Source organism: Magnolia sinica, chromosome 17 (assembly GCF_029962835.1).
Source record: "Magnolia sinica isolate HGM2019 chromosome 17, MsV1, whole genome shotgun sequence".
In the NCBI taxonomy this organism is placed as follows: domain Eukaryota; kingdom Viridiplantae; phylum Streptophyta; class Magnoliopsida; order Magnoliales; family Magnoliaceae; genus Magnolia; species Magnolia sinica.
The window spans coordinates 44,044,693-44,062,779 of NC_080589.1; positions in this window are offsets into that span (position 1 = coordinate 44,044,693).

Sequence of the window (18,087 nt, forward strand, 5' to 3'; positions counted from 1 at the left end):
CAATAATGCTCTAGAAGCTATTCAAACAATTCATCGAACTACTCAGTGAGACCAACTTTTGATGAAACTACGTCATGAGTTTAAAAATGTCTGCTCCAACATCATGATCAAGACTCCCATGCCATCCTTGGATATTTGTCTGCATGAACTCCTTAGGGAGGAGCAGCGTTGCTTGACTCAAGCAACTTTGGAACGGCAGGAAGGTTCCCCCAATGTTCTCAATGTTGCATACGCCGCACAAGGAAAACAACGGGTTCAGAATATGATCAATGTCCAATGTTATAGTTGTAAGGAGTTTGGCCATATTGCTAATCAGTGTCAGAAGAAATTCTGCAATTATTGTAAAGGAAAGGGCCACATCATTTCTGAATGTCGGAAACGCCCTCAGAATCGCAATCCACGAGCTTTTCATACCTCTGTGGATGATATAGCCCTTGACTCCATGGCTTCAGCCTCCATGCCTTCACAATCAGCAGCACCTTCTCTCACACCTAAAACAGTCCAGCAGATGATCTTATCTGCATTCTCTGCACTTGGTCTCACCGGTAAACATTAATCTCTCTCTGACTTGTGGTTTCTTGACTCTAGTGCTTCGAATCACATGACCTTTTCCTTTAACAATCTTATTAATGTAAAAAATTATGATGGAAATTTGCAAGTCCATACCGCCAATGGGGACTGTCTTCTCATCATCGCCGTCAGTGATATCTCTTCTTCTCCATCCTTGCAAAATGTTTTTTTATTCGTCTGGATTATCTGCTAATCTTATTTCTATTGGGCAATTAGTTGATACTGATTGCCATGTCTCTTTCTCTCGTTCTGGTTGCATTGTGCAGGATCAGGTATCAGGGAAGACAATCACGAAGAGGCCTAAATGTGGACGACTCTTCCCTCTCCGCTTCCATACACAACCTAGGGATTCAAGTGTGCTCTCTCTGTTTTGTACCTCTGTCAAGAGTCAATGTCAATTGTGGCATAATCGGTTAGGCCATCCAAATTCTAGGACCCTTCTCTCTGTATTAAATTTTGGTTTGATGGATAATAAAATCCCATTTTCTCTTAAAGATGTTGATTTTGAGTGCTCTAGTTGCAAATTGGGAAAGAGCAAAAGTCTTCCATTTCCAACTCATGATGCTCCTTCTACTCATTGCTTTAATTTGATTCACAGTGATGTATGGGAGATTACACCAGTGATCTCTCATGCTAATTTCAAGTATTTTGTTACCTTCATTGATGACTACAGTCGCTTTACATGGATATATTTTCTAAGGAGGAAATCTGAAGTTTTTCATGCCTTTCAAAAATACTTAGCTTTAATTGAGAACCAATTTTCTACTAACATCAAAATCCTCTGTTCTGATTCAGGGGGGGAATACATGTCCAACAAATTTCAGGATTTTCACCAACAGAAGGGGATTATTTCTCAACGGACTTGTCCGTACACTCCTTAAAAAAATGGAGTTGCCGAGAGGAAAAATCGTCACCTCCTTGATGTGGTTCGTTCCTTGCTTCTTGAGTCATCTGTTCCACCTCAATTCTGGGTTGAGGCTCTCTCTACCACTGTGCACTTGATTAACCGCCTTCCTTCCTCTAATCTTCATCATCACTCCCCATTTTTTCTTCTTCATCAAAGGCCACCTGTGTATACCCATCTTTATCCTTTTGGTTGTGTTTGCTTTGTTCATCTCCCTCCCATCAAATGCACCAAACTCTCCGCTCAATCTGTACAGTGTCTTTCTTAGCTATGCTCTAAATCAAAAGGGTTATCTATGTTATGATCCTGTCACTCGTAGGATTTGGACTTCTCGAAATGTTATTTTTCTTGAACAAAAATATTTTTTTGCCTCTCATATTGAGTTTTCCAACCCTACACCTATATGCTCTTTACCTAACTTTGAGGATGTCTCTACTCCTTCCCCCACTATCACACGGTTTAGACCTAGTTTTGTGTATGAAAGGCGAGAAAGGCATGACGATTCTACTAATGGAACCCCTCACAAGTCACCTTTGACATCTGCATCTGACACAGTGGCTACTCCTCTTCGACGGTCTACTCGCGTCTCTCATCCTCCTGATCACTATGGTTACTCCCTTGATCGGTACATCTTTCCTCATATATCTTTAGCTGCTACCTTGCCCTCAATTTCTATACCCTATTCATACTCCCAGGCTATGAAACATGAGTGTTGGAAAGAAGCCATGCAGGAGGAACTCGATGCTTTACAGAACAATAATACTTGGGACATTGTATCATGTCCACCCTCTATCAAGCCCATTGGTTGTAAATGGGTTTACTCTGTCAAGCTCAAATCTGATGGATCCTTGGACAAATATAAGGCTCACCTTGTGGCTCTTGGCAATTGTCAGGAATATGGCATTGACTATGAGGAAACCTTTGCCCCGGTGGCTAAAATGACCACTGTTCGTATAATTCTCACTATTACCGCTTCTCAGGATTGGACTCTCCACCAGATGGATGTTAAAAATGCTTTTCTTCATAGGGATCTTAAAGAAGAAATCTATATGAGGCCTCCCCCGGGTATTCCTGGTTCTAGTGGTAACGTTGTGTGTTGCTTGAATTGTTCATTGTATGGGTTGAAACAAGCCCCTCGTGCTTGGTTTGAGAAGTTCCAACAAACACTCTTCAACTCTCCTTTGTGCAAAGCCAGTATGATCAAAGCATGCTACTAATTTCCAAGCATGAATGTTTTACAATAGCGAACATTTGCATGTTTTTATAATCCAAGAACTTGACATGATGAATATATATATATATATACACACACACATACTGAGTTTCTTGCATGCTTATTTGGAATTTCAAGGATTCATTTTATCATGACCAGCAATTGGCAAAAATAATATATTAGTAGCATGCTTTGATTAGTATTCTCTAAATGACATTTATTTTTGATAGGCGGCACTAGTTTTGGAGTTTGATCAGTTCTTCCTAAGGCGCTACACACAGTTTAAGCTCTTTAGTATTGGAGCACACACAGTTTAGGCTCTTGAGTAGTGGAGCAAGTGGACTTATGCAAATGGTCTCTGTAACTCTTAAGAGTTCGCTGAACCACTGCAGCTAAGGAGTTCACATACTACGATCCATCAGAGGGGCCTAGTAAAAATATCAGGGCAATGAACTCGGTAGGTTTTACTAGCAGACTTGGCTACAGTAGCTCTCTAGAGTTCACAGGGCACACAAGGTTACCTGTTTGAGTACCAAATCTAAGGCTGCCAGTCCATCAATGAGGGGGCGGCTCATTTAGAGATTGACCCTTCCCCATGAGTTTCTACTGAAATCAAGCTAGGAATCTGGGGGGTCTTATGCATGGTTGGCCTATCTATTGATAATCCAAAGAGCGCATGCTGTAGGCTGCTTTTACTTCACCTGTAAGGTCTAACCCATTCATGAGAGGACATTTTCTCTTACCTTCCCTAATGCCGCTATCAGAAGCTAAACAGACGACATTGGTCTTATGTGTGGTTAGCCGTGGACGCTCTCCACTGCCTGCATGGGTTTAACCATGTGATTGCCTTAACGAACATTTTATGGCCACTGGCTTTTCACTGTTGCCCGCATGATATTTGGTGAATTGCTGATATGATAGGTCTTATGCGTGATTGGCCTCATGTGCGCTCTCCACTGCCGTAAATGATAAATCGCCATCACTGATAATATAGGTCTTATGCATGGTTGGCCTCATGGGCGCTCTCCACTGCCGTAAATAATAAATTGCCATCGCTGATAATATAAGTCATATGCATGGTTGGCCTCATGGGCCCTCTCTATTGCCATAAATGATAAATGATGATAATATTTGTGATTAGAGTAATGTATTAGCTTGGTGATAATATCAATTTAGTGATGATCATAATAATATATCAGCTTGGCGATAAGTTGCGATGGGCGAGAAAATGTTGTTGATCCAGAGAGCTTTTTCTTCAAAGAATGATCTTATACTTGTGAATTTGTCCTTTCATTTAAATATGGAGAAGAGTACATGGCTTTTAGTCATCTTTTGAGGCTTTTTCATCATTCTGCATGTGTTATCCCTTTTTAATTGGGAACGGCTTTCCTGATAATCTTCGCAATCAAAACTTCCTCGATTCTTCAAGGATAATACTTTTTAATGAAACGAGCATTGTCAGGTATTTTGATGCCTTGTCCATTCTAATCTACAACTCGATAGGATCCGTTTGAGTATACTTCAATTATTATATATGGACTGTCCCATTTAGGGTCGAATTTGCCCCCTGTTCTGCAAGTGACCACGATGGGTCTTTTCAACATTAATATCATATCGCCTTTCTTAATAGAGCGATGTTTGACTTTCTTATCGAAGGCAATAGATATTCATGCATGACACAATTCTAATCGCTGTTGGGCTGCTAGCCACTTTTCGTCAAGCATATCCAGCTCTTTTAGCCTTTTCTTGGCATTTTCATCATCTGTGATTGATTCATGTACCGCTACCCTAAGTGACGCGACCTATGTTTCGATAGAGATGACAACTTCGACACCCTAGACCAGTGAATATGGCATAACTTTATCCACAGTACGGTGAGTCATTTGATAGGCCCACGAAGCTTCTTGCAATTTTTCATCCCAATCACATTTATTCCTTATGACAATCTTCTTCAATATCTTAACTATCGTCTTATTCAAGGCTTCTGCCTATTCGTTGGCCAGAGGATAATAAGGTGTCGAGAATGAATACTCAATACCGAATTTTTCATCCCAATCATGTTTATTCTCCTATTTTTGAAAGAAGTACCATTATCGATAATGATCTTCTTTAGAATCTCGTGACGGTATATGATTGCATGGAAAATAAAATTAACGACATCTTTCTCTTTGACATTGTACAACGCAATGACTTCAGTCCATTTGAAAAAATAATATGTTGCCGCCAGAGTATATTGTCATCCTTGGGATGAAGGAGGATTGATATGACCGATAACATCTAGTCCCCATGCTGCGAAGGGCCAGGAGGCTACTAACTAATGCAGATATTTAGGGGGCACATGTATAACATCTCCATGCACTTGGCATTCATGGCACTGCTTTGCATAAAATATCGCATCTTTGAACATTGAGGGTTAATAGTATCCCATTCGATGTATGCAATAAAATAAATTTCAACCGGTTTGATGAGCTCCGCATTTGCCTAATGGGCTTCTTGTGATATGTGGTTTGCTTCATCTGTATCCAAGCATCCTAATAGCATCTCATTATAAGATCTCTTGTATAATACTTTATTGCATATAACGAATCTTTTTGACATTTGCTTGATTTGTAATCATTACGACAGATCTTCTGGAAGGATGTTGTATTTGAGATAATCAATAAATGGCTGACGTTAATCATCTATGTTAATCTCTAAACACGATACTGAAAATGCTTCAATATTCTCGTCAAGGAGTTCTGGCAATGGAAAAATCTCCGTCCTTCGATTGTTACTTGGAGAGGATTTCAGTAGGGGCAGGATAAAGCTGTAGCTAAGCTGGCTAAAGCATCTTCCTTTACATTTTCACATTGTGGTATATGCTTGATTTCAACATTATAAAACCATTCTAGCAACTGTTGTGCTGGTCGGCAATATGGTAACAGTTCTTGCTTTCTTATTTCGAACTCTATTGTTAACTAATTTATCATCAATTTAGAGTCCTCGAATATCTATATGGTTTTTATCTTCATTTCTTGTGCTATCTCCATTCCTATGATGAGGGCATTGTATTCAGCATCATTGTTGGTATATGCAGTACCCAACATGAAGGAATATGGTAACAAATCGCCTTGATGACTAATAAATATTATTTCAGCGCCTGCTCCTGAATTTTGAAAAGCACCATCGAAGTACATTTTCCATGAAATAGGAGATTCAATCAACAATACTTGTTCATTTGGAAGTTCATTTGAGATTACTTTATTGCTTGAAACGAGGTGAGTTGTTAAGAAATCTGCCACTGCTTGTCCTTTCATTGCTTTTGCTATTTCAAAGAAGATCGTATACTCTTAGAGGAGTAACATCCACTTAGCTAGTCTTCAAGACAGCATCGGCCTAGTCATGAGGAACTTTATCAGGTCGACCCGTGAGATCAGGATTATGTTGTGGGAAAGGCAATAATGTCACAGTTTTTTATATCGCAAACACCAACGCCAGGCATGTCTTCTTGTTAGAAGAGTAATTACATTCCGCACCTATTAGAGTTCGACTCAGATAATAAAGGGCAATTTCTTTTCCTTGTTCATTTGCTTGAGCTAATAAAGCTCCCAAAGAATTTTCAGCAGCGGAGATATATAGAATCAAAGGTTTGCCTTTCACAGGAGTTGTTAATACTAGAGGTTGTTTCAGTAACTCTTTAATAGAGTCAACTGCAATTTGACATGCCTAATCCCATATGAATTATGTTCCTTTCTTCATCAGATGAGCGAACGACTGACATCTTCCAGCCAGATTGGAGATAAAGCGTTGAATATATACTAATTTTTCTTGTAAACTTTTTAGTTCTTTCAACATCTTTGGTTGTGGCATTTCTTGAATAGCCCTGAATTTTCCTGAATCGATTTCGCTTCATCTGTGCCTGATGACAAAGCTGAGAAATTTTTCTGATGATACACCGAAAACACATTTCGCCGGATTTATTTTCAATTGTTTCTTCCTAAGTCGGTGAAAAATTGAAGACAGATGTTCACGAAGTTCTTCATGGTAACCTGACCTGACCACCAAATCATCGACATAACACTCTATGTGTTTGTGCATCATGTCTTGAAATATGTTTTGCATTGCTCTCTAATACGTAACGCCGACATTATGGAGGCCGAAAGGCATGACTTTATAATGGTAGATTTCGAGAGAAGTTCTGAATGTCGTGGCTTCTTCATCTTTAGGTGTCATTCGTATTTGATTGTATCCAATATATCCATCCATGAAAGACATGATAACATATTTCATCGTGCTGTCGATTAGTAGTTTCGTTATAGGCAATGAAAAGTTATCTTTTGGACATGCCTCATTTAGATCTTTAAAGTCAAAACATACTGATCTAATTTGTCCGCTTTTCTTTTTTCACCGAGATAATGTTGGATATCCATTTAGGATATTTGACTTCTCTTATGAAACTGACTTTGATCAACTTGTTTACCTCTTCTTCTATTAAAGGTACTAGATCTGGGTGAAATTGCCTTTGCGCTTGTTTAATTGGTTTCTTATCTATGGAAATATTTAATCGATGCATCGCCACTGATTGTTCTAAGCCTAACATCTCTGCATATGTCCAAGCAAACACATCCTTTTTTTCTTTCAACAATATAGTATATTGATCAACTTCTTGTTCAGACAGATTGGCATTTATGAACGTGTATCATGGTTCTTCTTTCGTTCCCATATTTATTTCTCATAAAGTATCGAGTCTCGGTTGTCCCCCGTCTTCTATCTGTTTTGGAGTTATTTCTGGATGCTTGATTATTTCAGGATTTGTTATTCTGCTAGCCGCTGGATCAGTTGCAATCATGTTTACTTGTGCATGAGAAGATGACGCTCCTAGTCCACGTAATTTCTCTTGTTTCCTCACATTTATACCGATTGGGATTTGTATACCTCTCTCATTGTTCAGTCCGGTTGGTTCTTCACAATCGAAACCCATATTCTGCATAATTTTCTTGCTGATGGGACTATATTTTTTTAGATCTTTTGATGTCAACCTGTTGCGATTCATCTTGTCGTCAGTCTTCTCTTCTCTTCTTCTCTCTGGAGGGGCGTAGAATTCAATGGTCTCAGGATTCCTTGAATCGGACTTGACACGAAATCGTTTTAGCATGATCGGAAATGACTTATTTCTCTTGGCATACAATATCGGTATTGTATAGTTTGACTGCAGAATCTCCAATTGTTTCAGTGACAATAATGTTAAAGGAGGTTGTCCAAGCTGTCTTAAGTGTTTTAGTACGAAATAGAACTTTTTTTTTCTTGTCTGTCCTCCTAGATAATTCTATTATTGCAACTTTATCTTCTATTGTCGGTGCCTGACTGTTTATTATTATCGCGCCTTCTTCATCTTCTCTTTTGTTTTCCATTGCAAATTCATCATAGTAACTTGCATCTACGAAAAAGGATTCTACCTCTGTATAAGGTTTCGTGTCAGCTATCACTTTATACTGAATTCCGTTCTTGCAACACTTGAATCACTAGTGCAGAGCAGATGGTATAATGCCATATTGATGCATCCACAGCCTTCCTAGGAGGAGATTATATATTGTTACTGCATTAATAACATGACATATAACATTCATAGCTAGCTCTCCTATTTCCAATGTCAACGTGATCTTCCCCAATGCTCATTGTCCATCCTGATTAAAGCCCTGAATCATCATTCCACTGGGTCACAAATGGGAACGATGGTATCCGAGTTCATTTAACACTTTCAAAGGTAACAAATTTACTATAGAACCATTATCCAACATTAATCGCTTGACTTGTTTATGATGAATATGACCGATAATCATCAATGGCCTATTGCGTTCTTTGTCACAGGTTAAATCATCATTGGAGAAGGTAACAACAAACACGCAATCATTTTCTGCGATTGTTTTAAGCGTATTCAGTCTTGCACTATCCATTTCAACAAGCGGTGCCTCCCTGATACTAGTATCGGACAAAGCTTGATCAAGGTCTGTCTGAAGTCTTCCTAAGGTCGTAACGCGTCATATATGCTTAAGTGAGCATGGATGCCCTTCAAATGACTCACGACGTCATAGGTTACTCTTTTAGCTTTATTCTTTTCTTCACTTTCATTATTTGACAGTGTCTTAGATGTTTCTCCTTGTATTATTTTGAGCCTTTGCTTTTGAATCGGGCTTGTTACACTCTTTCCTGAACGCAACGTGATTACTGGTGCTTTGCATGTATCTGTCAGCGGTGTCTTAGTCGGTTCGTCAGAAGATTTGATGGTGACTGTATTGTAACTTTCTCTCTTCTTTCTTTCATAGTGCTTATACGGCTTGCATTACTCATGTTCACTTTCTTCGAACTTTGTCTCTTCAGTGTTTTGGACAGATAATACGTTCACATTTTCTTTTCTATTTCTTTCTTTTCATTTTCCTATTATAATTTCACCTCTGTTTATCATCCTTTGCAATATATTTTTCATTGTGAAGAAATTTTCTGTCGGATGTCCCAGCAAGCGATGATAATATCTATAATTCTTTTCTTTCGTCTTCTTAGCTTCCTCAGGGTGCTTTGATGGAGGTAATTCGATTGTTTCGGGGGTCAGTAATTGATTCATGATGGGGTTAACGTCTTCCCTTTCAAATGCTTATCCCTCATGAGAATCGTACGGTCAAGGCCTTTGTAATGATCTGTATCTTCTCTTCTTTTTGCCTTTCGTCTATCACAGACGTACTTTTCTTCTCTTGGTCGATGACATTCTCTATCAACCTGCTCGGTCCTCTTCAGCCTGTTTCATTCTGAAACACTGGAATTTTTTTAATCATCATTTCAAGTGAATGCGCTTTTGTAGCGAAGTCACAAAAAGTCCTTATGTCAGCACTTGTTAAGCCAAATGCGATTCTCGTTTTGATTGAATTTAGACACATCTTCAAATGTTCTTTCTCTTTAAGTAGTTGCCTGCACGATGCCCCTAGGGTATTTCACTGATCGATGAACTTTTCTACTGGTTCGTTTTCTCTTCGTTGTACGAAGGCTAACTCGGTGATGTTAACATCTCGATCAGATGAGAAGAAATTCGTCATGAAAGCGTCTTGCATCTGTTCCCAAGTATATATGGATACCGGGCTTAAACTAGAGTACCATTGGAATGCTTTCCTTGTCAAAGAAGATCTAAAAAATTTCAGGTAATATTGCGGAACTATGGAAAAAGTACCCATGGTTGTGATAAAATGCATGAAGTGCTCTTCTGAAGACCCATCCCTGTTGAACTTCTGAAAGTCTGGATACTTGAAATTTGCTGGGAATGGTACATCTTCTACCTCTCTAGCATATGATGTTCTGAATCAGAATCTTCCCGGATGTTCTCGCACCCATTCGATCCTGACGACTTCTGTTATCACTAGTCGTATCTCATCTTGTGTTATTACCCTTGCTGCGAGAGTTGATCCATGCAACCCTGTTCTTGGTTGCTGTGAACCTTCCGTCCATTGTCCGTGGCCATTTACAGTGGTCATCACGGGGGGGCTATGACCTAGGCTACATTGTGAGCAAGAGTAGCTAGTGCTTCTCGAAGCTAGGCTTCTGCATTCCTCCAATAAATCTTTTTGTGCATGAGTCATTTCAGCTATGCGTTCATCTGTAGATGGTAATGGATTCTAACTTGTCCCTGTCATGCATACAACGGCTTCCCCACTCCCTAACTGTAATGTTGTTGGAGTAGGACAGGGGTATGTTGTCATGGGAGGACTTGTCGGGAAAGAACTTCCGTTGGATTCTTTGACTCTTTCGCAGGATCTTGACGATTTTAGCATAACAGTTTGTGGAGACATCGTCTGTGACAGAGTGGTGAATTCTAGAGGAAATGATTCATTTTCTATAGGCGACTTGCCTTTCTCTTTTCTAGACCATCGAGCTGTCATGATAGGGAGAACCAAAAAATCTTGTGGAGTAAAGGAGCATGAAGATTTTCCCGAGTATAACGGGGGTGGAGCGAGCACAAGGTTTCGTTTCGTAGCATTACTCGTAATCGATCCCCTGATCATTTGTAGTGGAGCTAATTTGATGACTACACGAGATCGGGTTCTTGATTTCCTTTGTCACGCCCCAAACTCGGAAACCGGGCTCACAAAATTCCCGATGGCCGAATCTGGCGCCGACAGCATCCGTAGAACCCCATTCTCGGCTCCCAGCGCCCATTCGCCAGGTTCCGATCCTGGGATGCTACAAGGAGGATTTTCAACATCAGTTTGATTCGTAATAAGCATAACCAAAGGCATAACCCACAACAACAACCAAAAACTCCATCACATTTTCACTATGATCAAAAAATTTACAAGTACAATGGGCATAAAAGGGAAATACAAGGATGATGAGCAAAAACTCCAAAATGAACAGCCACGCGTCTAAGCCTCAGCGCTGCTGCGATCCAACGTCACCTGCACGCAACGGTCGTGCATAAGCTTATAGAAAGCTTAGAGGGTGGTGAAAGTGTATGCTCAAGGTGGTAATGTAGTTATGCAGTATCAGAGTAATGCGGAACATGCTGATGAATGCCAAGAATCCCATTAGCCGTACCAAGGCCATGCGGTGCAAAGAATGATGTCGGCCATACCAAGGCCATGCAATGCGAAATGCAAGTCAAGCATACAAATCCTCATCTAAGTCCACATGTCAATACGGCTCAAATCTGGAATATCACCGGGGTCTAGTACACTCCAAGCCAGATTGCCGCCCCATCGCGCGCAATAAGGTGAGTGGAAAAGACCTCACTATCCGCCTGCCAATATCGGGCTCTCCTCGAGCTGGTCAGACTCAGCCTAGCATTGCCCCCTACTCTCGGGCGGGTAAGGCCGCACCCCCTTCCAACCGACCACGACACAGTGGAAAGCGCAACCGTCTGGTAATCGGCACTCAGCGCTCATGCATCCACTCGGTCTAGACGTTGGAGCAACCTCCTGGTACCATAAGGGTTTAGGGACTTTCACCCAGGGATATCTATCGCACCCCATGTAGAACGGTATTTCGTATCCAATCCCGCCAACCACGATACGTGTGTGGAGGCCACGGCCCGATGTCGCTAGGGCGTACAGAACCATATCACACAATGCGAATGCATGAATCACACTATTCGGTCATGCGGCAATCCTGCGCGTATCGTGCGCTCATGTAGGGCAACACCCCTATACGGGGCCCCTAACTTGCCAGAAGGCATATGCTATGATCAGTCATTCCTCATATCAAGCATACGTATGATGCATATAATCATGAATCATGGAACTAAACATGCTGTATAGGATGAATGATAATCATAACAAAGATGGGCCTAGACGGCCTACACATCAGACGTACGAGCCTAATAATGGGCCCTAGGGAAAGTCATAATGCGGACATTTAACCACACTATACTTGCAATGTGGACATCAAACCACCATTGCTCCCAAGGCATAGCCCGACGTAAACATCATTGCATAAATCATGTAGGGACTGCACATTGCAATGAACCTAAGGTATATCCCATTGGGCCTTCAATACATCAAATGGGCCGTATCATATGGGCCTCATGTTTATCAAGTGAGCCACATCAATGGGCCACACCAATGGGCCTTATGTGCATTGCAATGGGCCATAACCCGTGGGCCTTAGAATGCATCCAATGGGCCTACTCACATGGGCCTTATGTATATCAAATGGGCCTCGCCAATCGGGCCCCCATATGTACATCAAATGGGCCTAAACCCATAGGCCTCAAAACATTTTTAATGGGCCATAACCCATGGGCCCCTAATACATCAATGGGCCTTGACCCATGGGCTTTACATGCATATCAAAGTGGGCCTCAATCATGGGCCGCAAGTAACTGAGGTGGGCCTCCCACCAATATTATATTAAATATGATATAATATATAATATATATATACATAATATATATACATAATACATATGATATTATATATAATATAATATTATATATATATGTATATATATATATATATATATAAATATACACACACGCGCACACACACACATGCACGCACCCACCCACACACGCACCCACACACATCACAGTGGGCTCCACCGTCCGGTTGGACGGTGGCTTTAAAACACACACGCCACTGTGGGCTCCATGTGGGGCCCGCCATAATGTTTATGTTCCATCCAACCCGTTGGTAAGGCCACGTGGGCCTGGATGAAGGGTGAAAATAAATTTCACCTTGATCCAAAACTTCCGTGGACCCCAGAAGGATTTCAAAGGTAGAGGTTCAATCCCACTGTTTCCTACGGTGTGGGCCACTTGAGTCTTGGATCAGGCTGATTTTTGGGGTGGGCCCACGTCAAGTAGTGGCCCACCCTATGAACGATTTAGATGGTATATAAACATCAAGGTGGGGCCCACGGCTACAGCCTTGGGTGGCTGTACGATTGTCAATCCGCCCACCTGCTGGTGTGCACAGGCAGCGCTGCTGCACTTCTGACACAGCAGCAGCAGCTGCTGTGCAGCTTGATTTTTTTTTTTTTTGATTGCTGATCTTTCTGAGGATTTTGCAGGTGGGGTCCATATTTGGACAATCCTCTCCGTCCAATGTTCTTCCATGGCCCACCACGAACAAAACAAGTTCAATACTAGACATATTTTGGGGTATAATAGTTCCAGGGAAGGTTTCAATGGTGAAAACTACCATTTGCTATGGTATGGCCCACCCGAAGGTCTGATTGATCCCATCTTTCGGGTCAACGCCTAAAAAGGGCTTGGGAAAGGAATGGATGGTGTGGATTTAACACATACATCAAGGTGGGGCCTACATGAGTGGACCACCCCAAGGCTTGGGAAAAAACTGTTATTTGTGTTTATTTCCAGCAACGTCCAGCGTCCCTGGACGCTGGACTTTCCATATTCGGTGGAGGTGGGCCCTGTTTAGGTGGGCCACTAAGTGATGGATGGCATGGTATTACACATATAAGGTGGGCCTCACTTATAAATGGTTTGGATACAATACCTAACTCATGGTGGGGTCCATTCAAGTGGGCCACATAACCTCATTATCACAAAAAAATAAAATAAATAAAATAAATAAGATAAAAGGGAGAGAGATAGAGAGTGAGACCCGCGTAATGGAGGGACCCCGACACTATGGGCCCTCCCTTGCACTAAATCATACATCAAGTGGGTCCCATTACATGTGGGTCCATGAAATCGAAATCCAACGGTGGAGATCCCTTCTCCACTAAAAGAGACGGTCTAGATGACCGTAAGCATGCAAAGAAATAAACATCATGATGGGGTCCATGGAGAATGGCCCCATCATGGAATGATCATGATGATCCAAGTGGGCCATCGGCCACATGTTAGGGTCCAAAGTGAGATCCAAACCATTGATCGGTTGGCCTCACTTGGCCCATCTTAAAAACATCAAAATCTACCCTATCAAAACACCCACCACTTAATCTTCTTGCTCCCTTGGCTTCCTTAGCTCCTTGTGCTTCTCTTAGATGGAGGAAGATGAGAAATGGATGGTTGAGATGAGAGATCTAAGGATGGAAAGGTGGGCCACACATGTAGCTTGGGAGGAATGGGAGAGGCTCATACGTATGACATTTTGTTGCTTTGAAAAGTTGAAAATGAGAGAGAGACTTGTAAGGGAGAGAGAGAGAGAGGGAGTGATGGGTGATGGATGGGAGAGAGGGATGGGGGTGTAAGAGACTTTATGACTTTTTTGGCAAAAGGTGTAAGAAAAGCATGGGTTGTGTAAGAGCTTTTTGACTTTGGGGGTTGCTTGGGAAATGGTGAAAGTTGATGTGTACTTGACATGATGGGATTGATGGGATTGATTGATTGATGTGACACCTTGTAGAGATTCTCTCGGAATTCGCACGCGCGGCGTTTCCTCGCACCGAACGCTGGCCCACAACTCTCGACCAGAGCATCGCTTCAGCGTCCGAGTCGCGGCATCGGAACCGCGGCGACGATGCGGTTGCTAAGGTACAAGCCCTGGGTTGAGTCGACTCGGGTCAACGGCATGAGAATCAGGGTCGCGCGCAAATACCGGATAAGGGTCGAAGGTTGCCGGAATTCGACCGGGAAGACCGCGGAAGCCTATGGAACGGTACGGTCTAGGATACGGGGCTTACAGCTCTCCCCTCCTAATAGAAATTTCGTCCTCGAAATTTACACAATCATCGCAACTAGGCAGAACTCAAGAGGGAGAAGAAACATACTCATCATCTTATAACATCAGAGATAACATACAAAATACAATACAATCAATCAACAAAAAGATGGGGATAACGCTCTCGAATCTCAGCCTCGCGCTCCCAAGAAGCCTCCTCAACAGAATGGTGACCCCACTGAACCTTCACCAACGGAATGACCTTGGTCCGGAGGACCTGCTCCTTCCGATCAAGGATACGAATCAGCTTCTTAATATAGGAAGCATCCGCACGAACCTCTAACGGCTGTCAATCAATAATAGGAACGATGTCTGACCCACACTTCCTCAACATAGAGACATGAAAAACGTTGTGGACGCCAGACAACTGAGATGGCAAGGCAAGCCGATAGGCCACGGCGCCAACACGCCCAGTGATCTCAAAAGGTCCTATGAATCTCGGGGCAAGCTTGCCCTTCGCTCCAAATCGAACTACGCCCTTCATGGGCGAGACCTTGAGATACACATGGTCCCCTACATCAAACTCCAAGGGACGACGCCGACGATCAGCAAAACTCTTCTGCCGGCTCTGAGCTGTGCGCATCCTCTGCCTGATGATATCAATAGCCTCTGACGTCTCCTGCACAAGCTCGGGACCTAGGAGACGACGCTCTCCAACCTCGGTCCAACAACTCGGTGATCTGCATGGTCTGCCATATAGTGCCTCAAAAGGAGCCATGCCGATGGTCGCCTGATAGCTGTTATTGTATGCGAACTCAGCCAATCGCAGATGCTCATCCCAGCTACCTCCGAAATCAATCGCGCAGGCCCGAAGCATATCCTCAAGGATCTGGTTGACCCTCTCGGTCTGGCCATCGGTCTGCGGATGGTACGCGGTGCTGAGCTGCAAATCAGAACCCATCGCTCTCTGGAAGCTCCCCCAAAACTGAGACGTGAACCTCGGGTCTCGGTCAGAAACGATCGAGACTGGAACGCCATGCAGTCTCACAATATCCTCGATGAATAATCTCGCAAGCCGGTCCAAAGGCCAAGTCGCACGTATCGCAATAAAATGTGCCGACTTCGTCAGACGATCCACAACAACCCAAATGGCGTCATGACCGCGCTGAGTCCTCGGCAAGCCCATAATGAAATCTGTCGACACGTGCTCCCACTTCCACATCGGGACACTCAACGGCTGCAATAGACCAGGGGGTCTCTGATGATCGGCCTTGACACGCTGGCACGTGTCACACTCGGCCACAAAGCTGGCGATCTGGCGCTTCATCCCCGCCCAAAAATACTGTCGCCTCATGTCATGGTACATCTTCGTCGAGCCAGGATGGATAGAAAACCGCGATCGATGTGCCTCGGTCATAAGATCTCGGCGTAGCTCAGGAATATCCGGGACACATAATCGGCCTCTGAAGCGAAGTCCACCATCTGTACCAATCTGCCTGACCCTTAGATGTTGCCTCTTCTTGGTAATCCTGTAATGACTGGATCGAGCCTCGATCACCCTTGCGACAAGAGAGGGTTGAATCGACAGGCTCGATAACTGCACAATGGAAGGCTGCAAGCTAAACTCAAAGTCGTATTCTGCTATATCCTCGAGCATCCTTCACTCCTGAATCATCATATGCGCCACTAGGCCTTGTGGCTGACGGCTGAGGGCATCCGCCACCACGTTCGCCTTACCCGAGTGGTACTGGAGGTCGAAATCATAGTCCTTCAGGAGCTCCATCCAGGGTCTCTGCCTTGTGTTCAGCTCGGACTGTGAGAAGAGGTACTTCAAGCTCTTGTGGTCAGAGAAGAGCTCGAACCTAACCCCATAGAAATAGTGTCTCCACACCTTCAATGCGAATACAACTACAGCTAGCTTTAAATCATGCATGGGGTAGTTCAGCTCATGAATCTTGGTGGCGAGACGCGAAGGCTACGGGCTGCCATCCGCATCGAGGCACCCAAACCAATATGAGAGGCATCGGTGAATACAATAAATCCGTCACTCCCGGAGGAAGAGTGAGGACAGGAGCGGGCGTCGACGGTCCTTTAACTCCATAAATGCTCGCTCGCGGGTCGCTCCAAATAAACTCTACGCCCTTCCGAGTCAACCTGGTCAACGAGGTTGCAATACGAGAGAAGCCCTCAATAAAACGCCGGTAGTAACCCGCTAAACCAAGGAAACTACGGATCTCGGAAGCGGTCGTGGGCTGGTCCCACTGACGCACCGCCTCAACCTTCGAGGGGTCCATGCGACACCCTCCCTCGTCACCACGTGACCGAGGAACTTCACCTCCTCTGCCAAAACTCGCACTTCTCCAGCCTCACAACCGGTGTGCGCGGAGGGTCTGCAACGTAACCTCCAAATGCTTTGCTCATGCTCCTCACGAGTCCTCGAATAAATCGAATGTCGTCGATGAAGACTACAACAAACCGATCGAGATACGGACGGAAGACCTCGTTCATCAATCGCATGAATCTGCTGGGCGCATTGGTCGATCAGAAGGACATGACCAAACTCGAAATGACCATAACGCGTCATGAATGCGTTGTCTTTGGAATGTCCTCCTCTCGGACCCGAATCGGATGAAACCGGAACGCATGTCAATCTTCGAAAAGAACTGTGCACCCTGCAATTGATCGAACAAATCATCAATCCTCGGGAGCGGGTACTTATTCTTGATCGTGACCTTGTTGAGCTCGCGGTAATCTACGCAAAGCCTCAACGAGCCATCCTTCTTCTTCACGAAGAGTACCGCGCGCCCCACGACAAGCTGCTCGGACGGATAAAGCCCAACTCGCGCAACTCGTCCAACCGCTGCTACAGTTCCGCAACTCCAATGGTGCCATACGATATGAGGCCTTCAAAATAGGCGTGGTACCAGGCACGAGATCAATCTGAAACTCGGTGAGTCGACGAGGCGGTAATCCCGGAATCTCCTGAAACACATCGGGAAAATCGCAAACCACAGGCAACTGGTCGACGCTCACCGCTAAGGGCTCCTCTATGGCACACGACATCAAACAAGACAACGGCTCTCCTCTGGGCTCAGCAATGAACTGGAACTGCGGCAAGCCAGGTATACAAAATGTGACTGTCCTCGCGGAACAATCCAATATGGCGTGGTACTCGGCAAGCCAATCCATGCCCAGGATGACATCGAACTCGGACATAGGCAAAGCAAACAGATCGGCAGGCAAAAAGATATCCCCAACCAGAACGGGGCAAGACGAGCAAAATCGGCCCAACACTGCAGTCTTCCCTAAGGGAG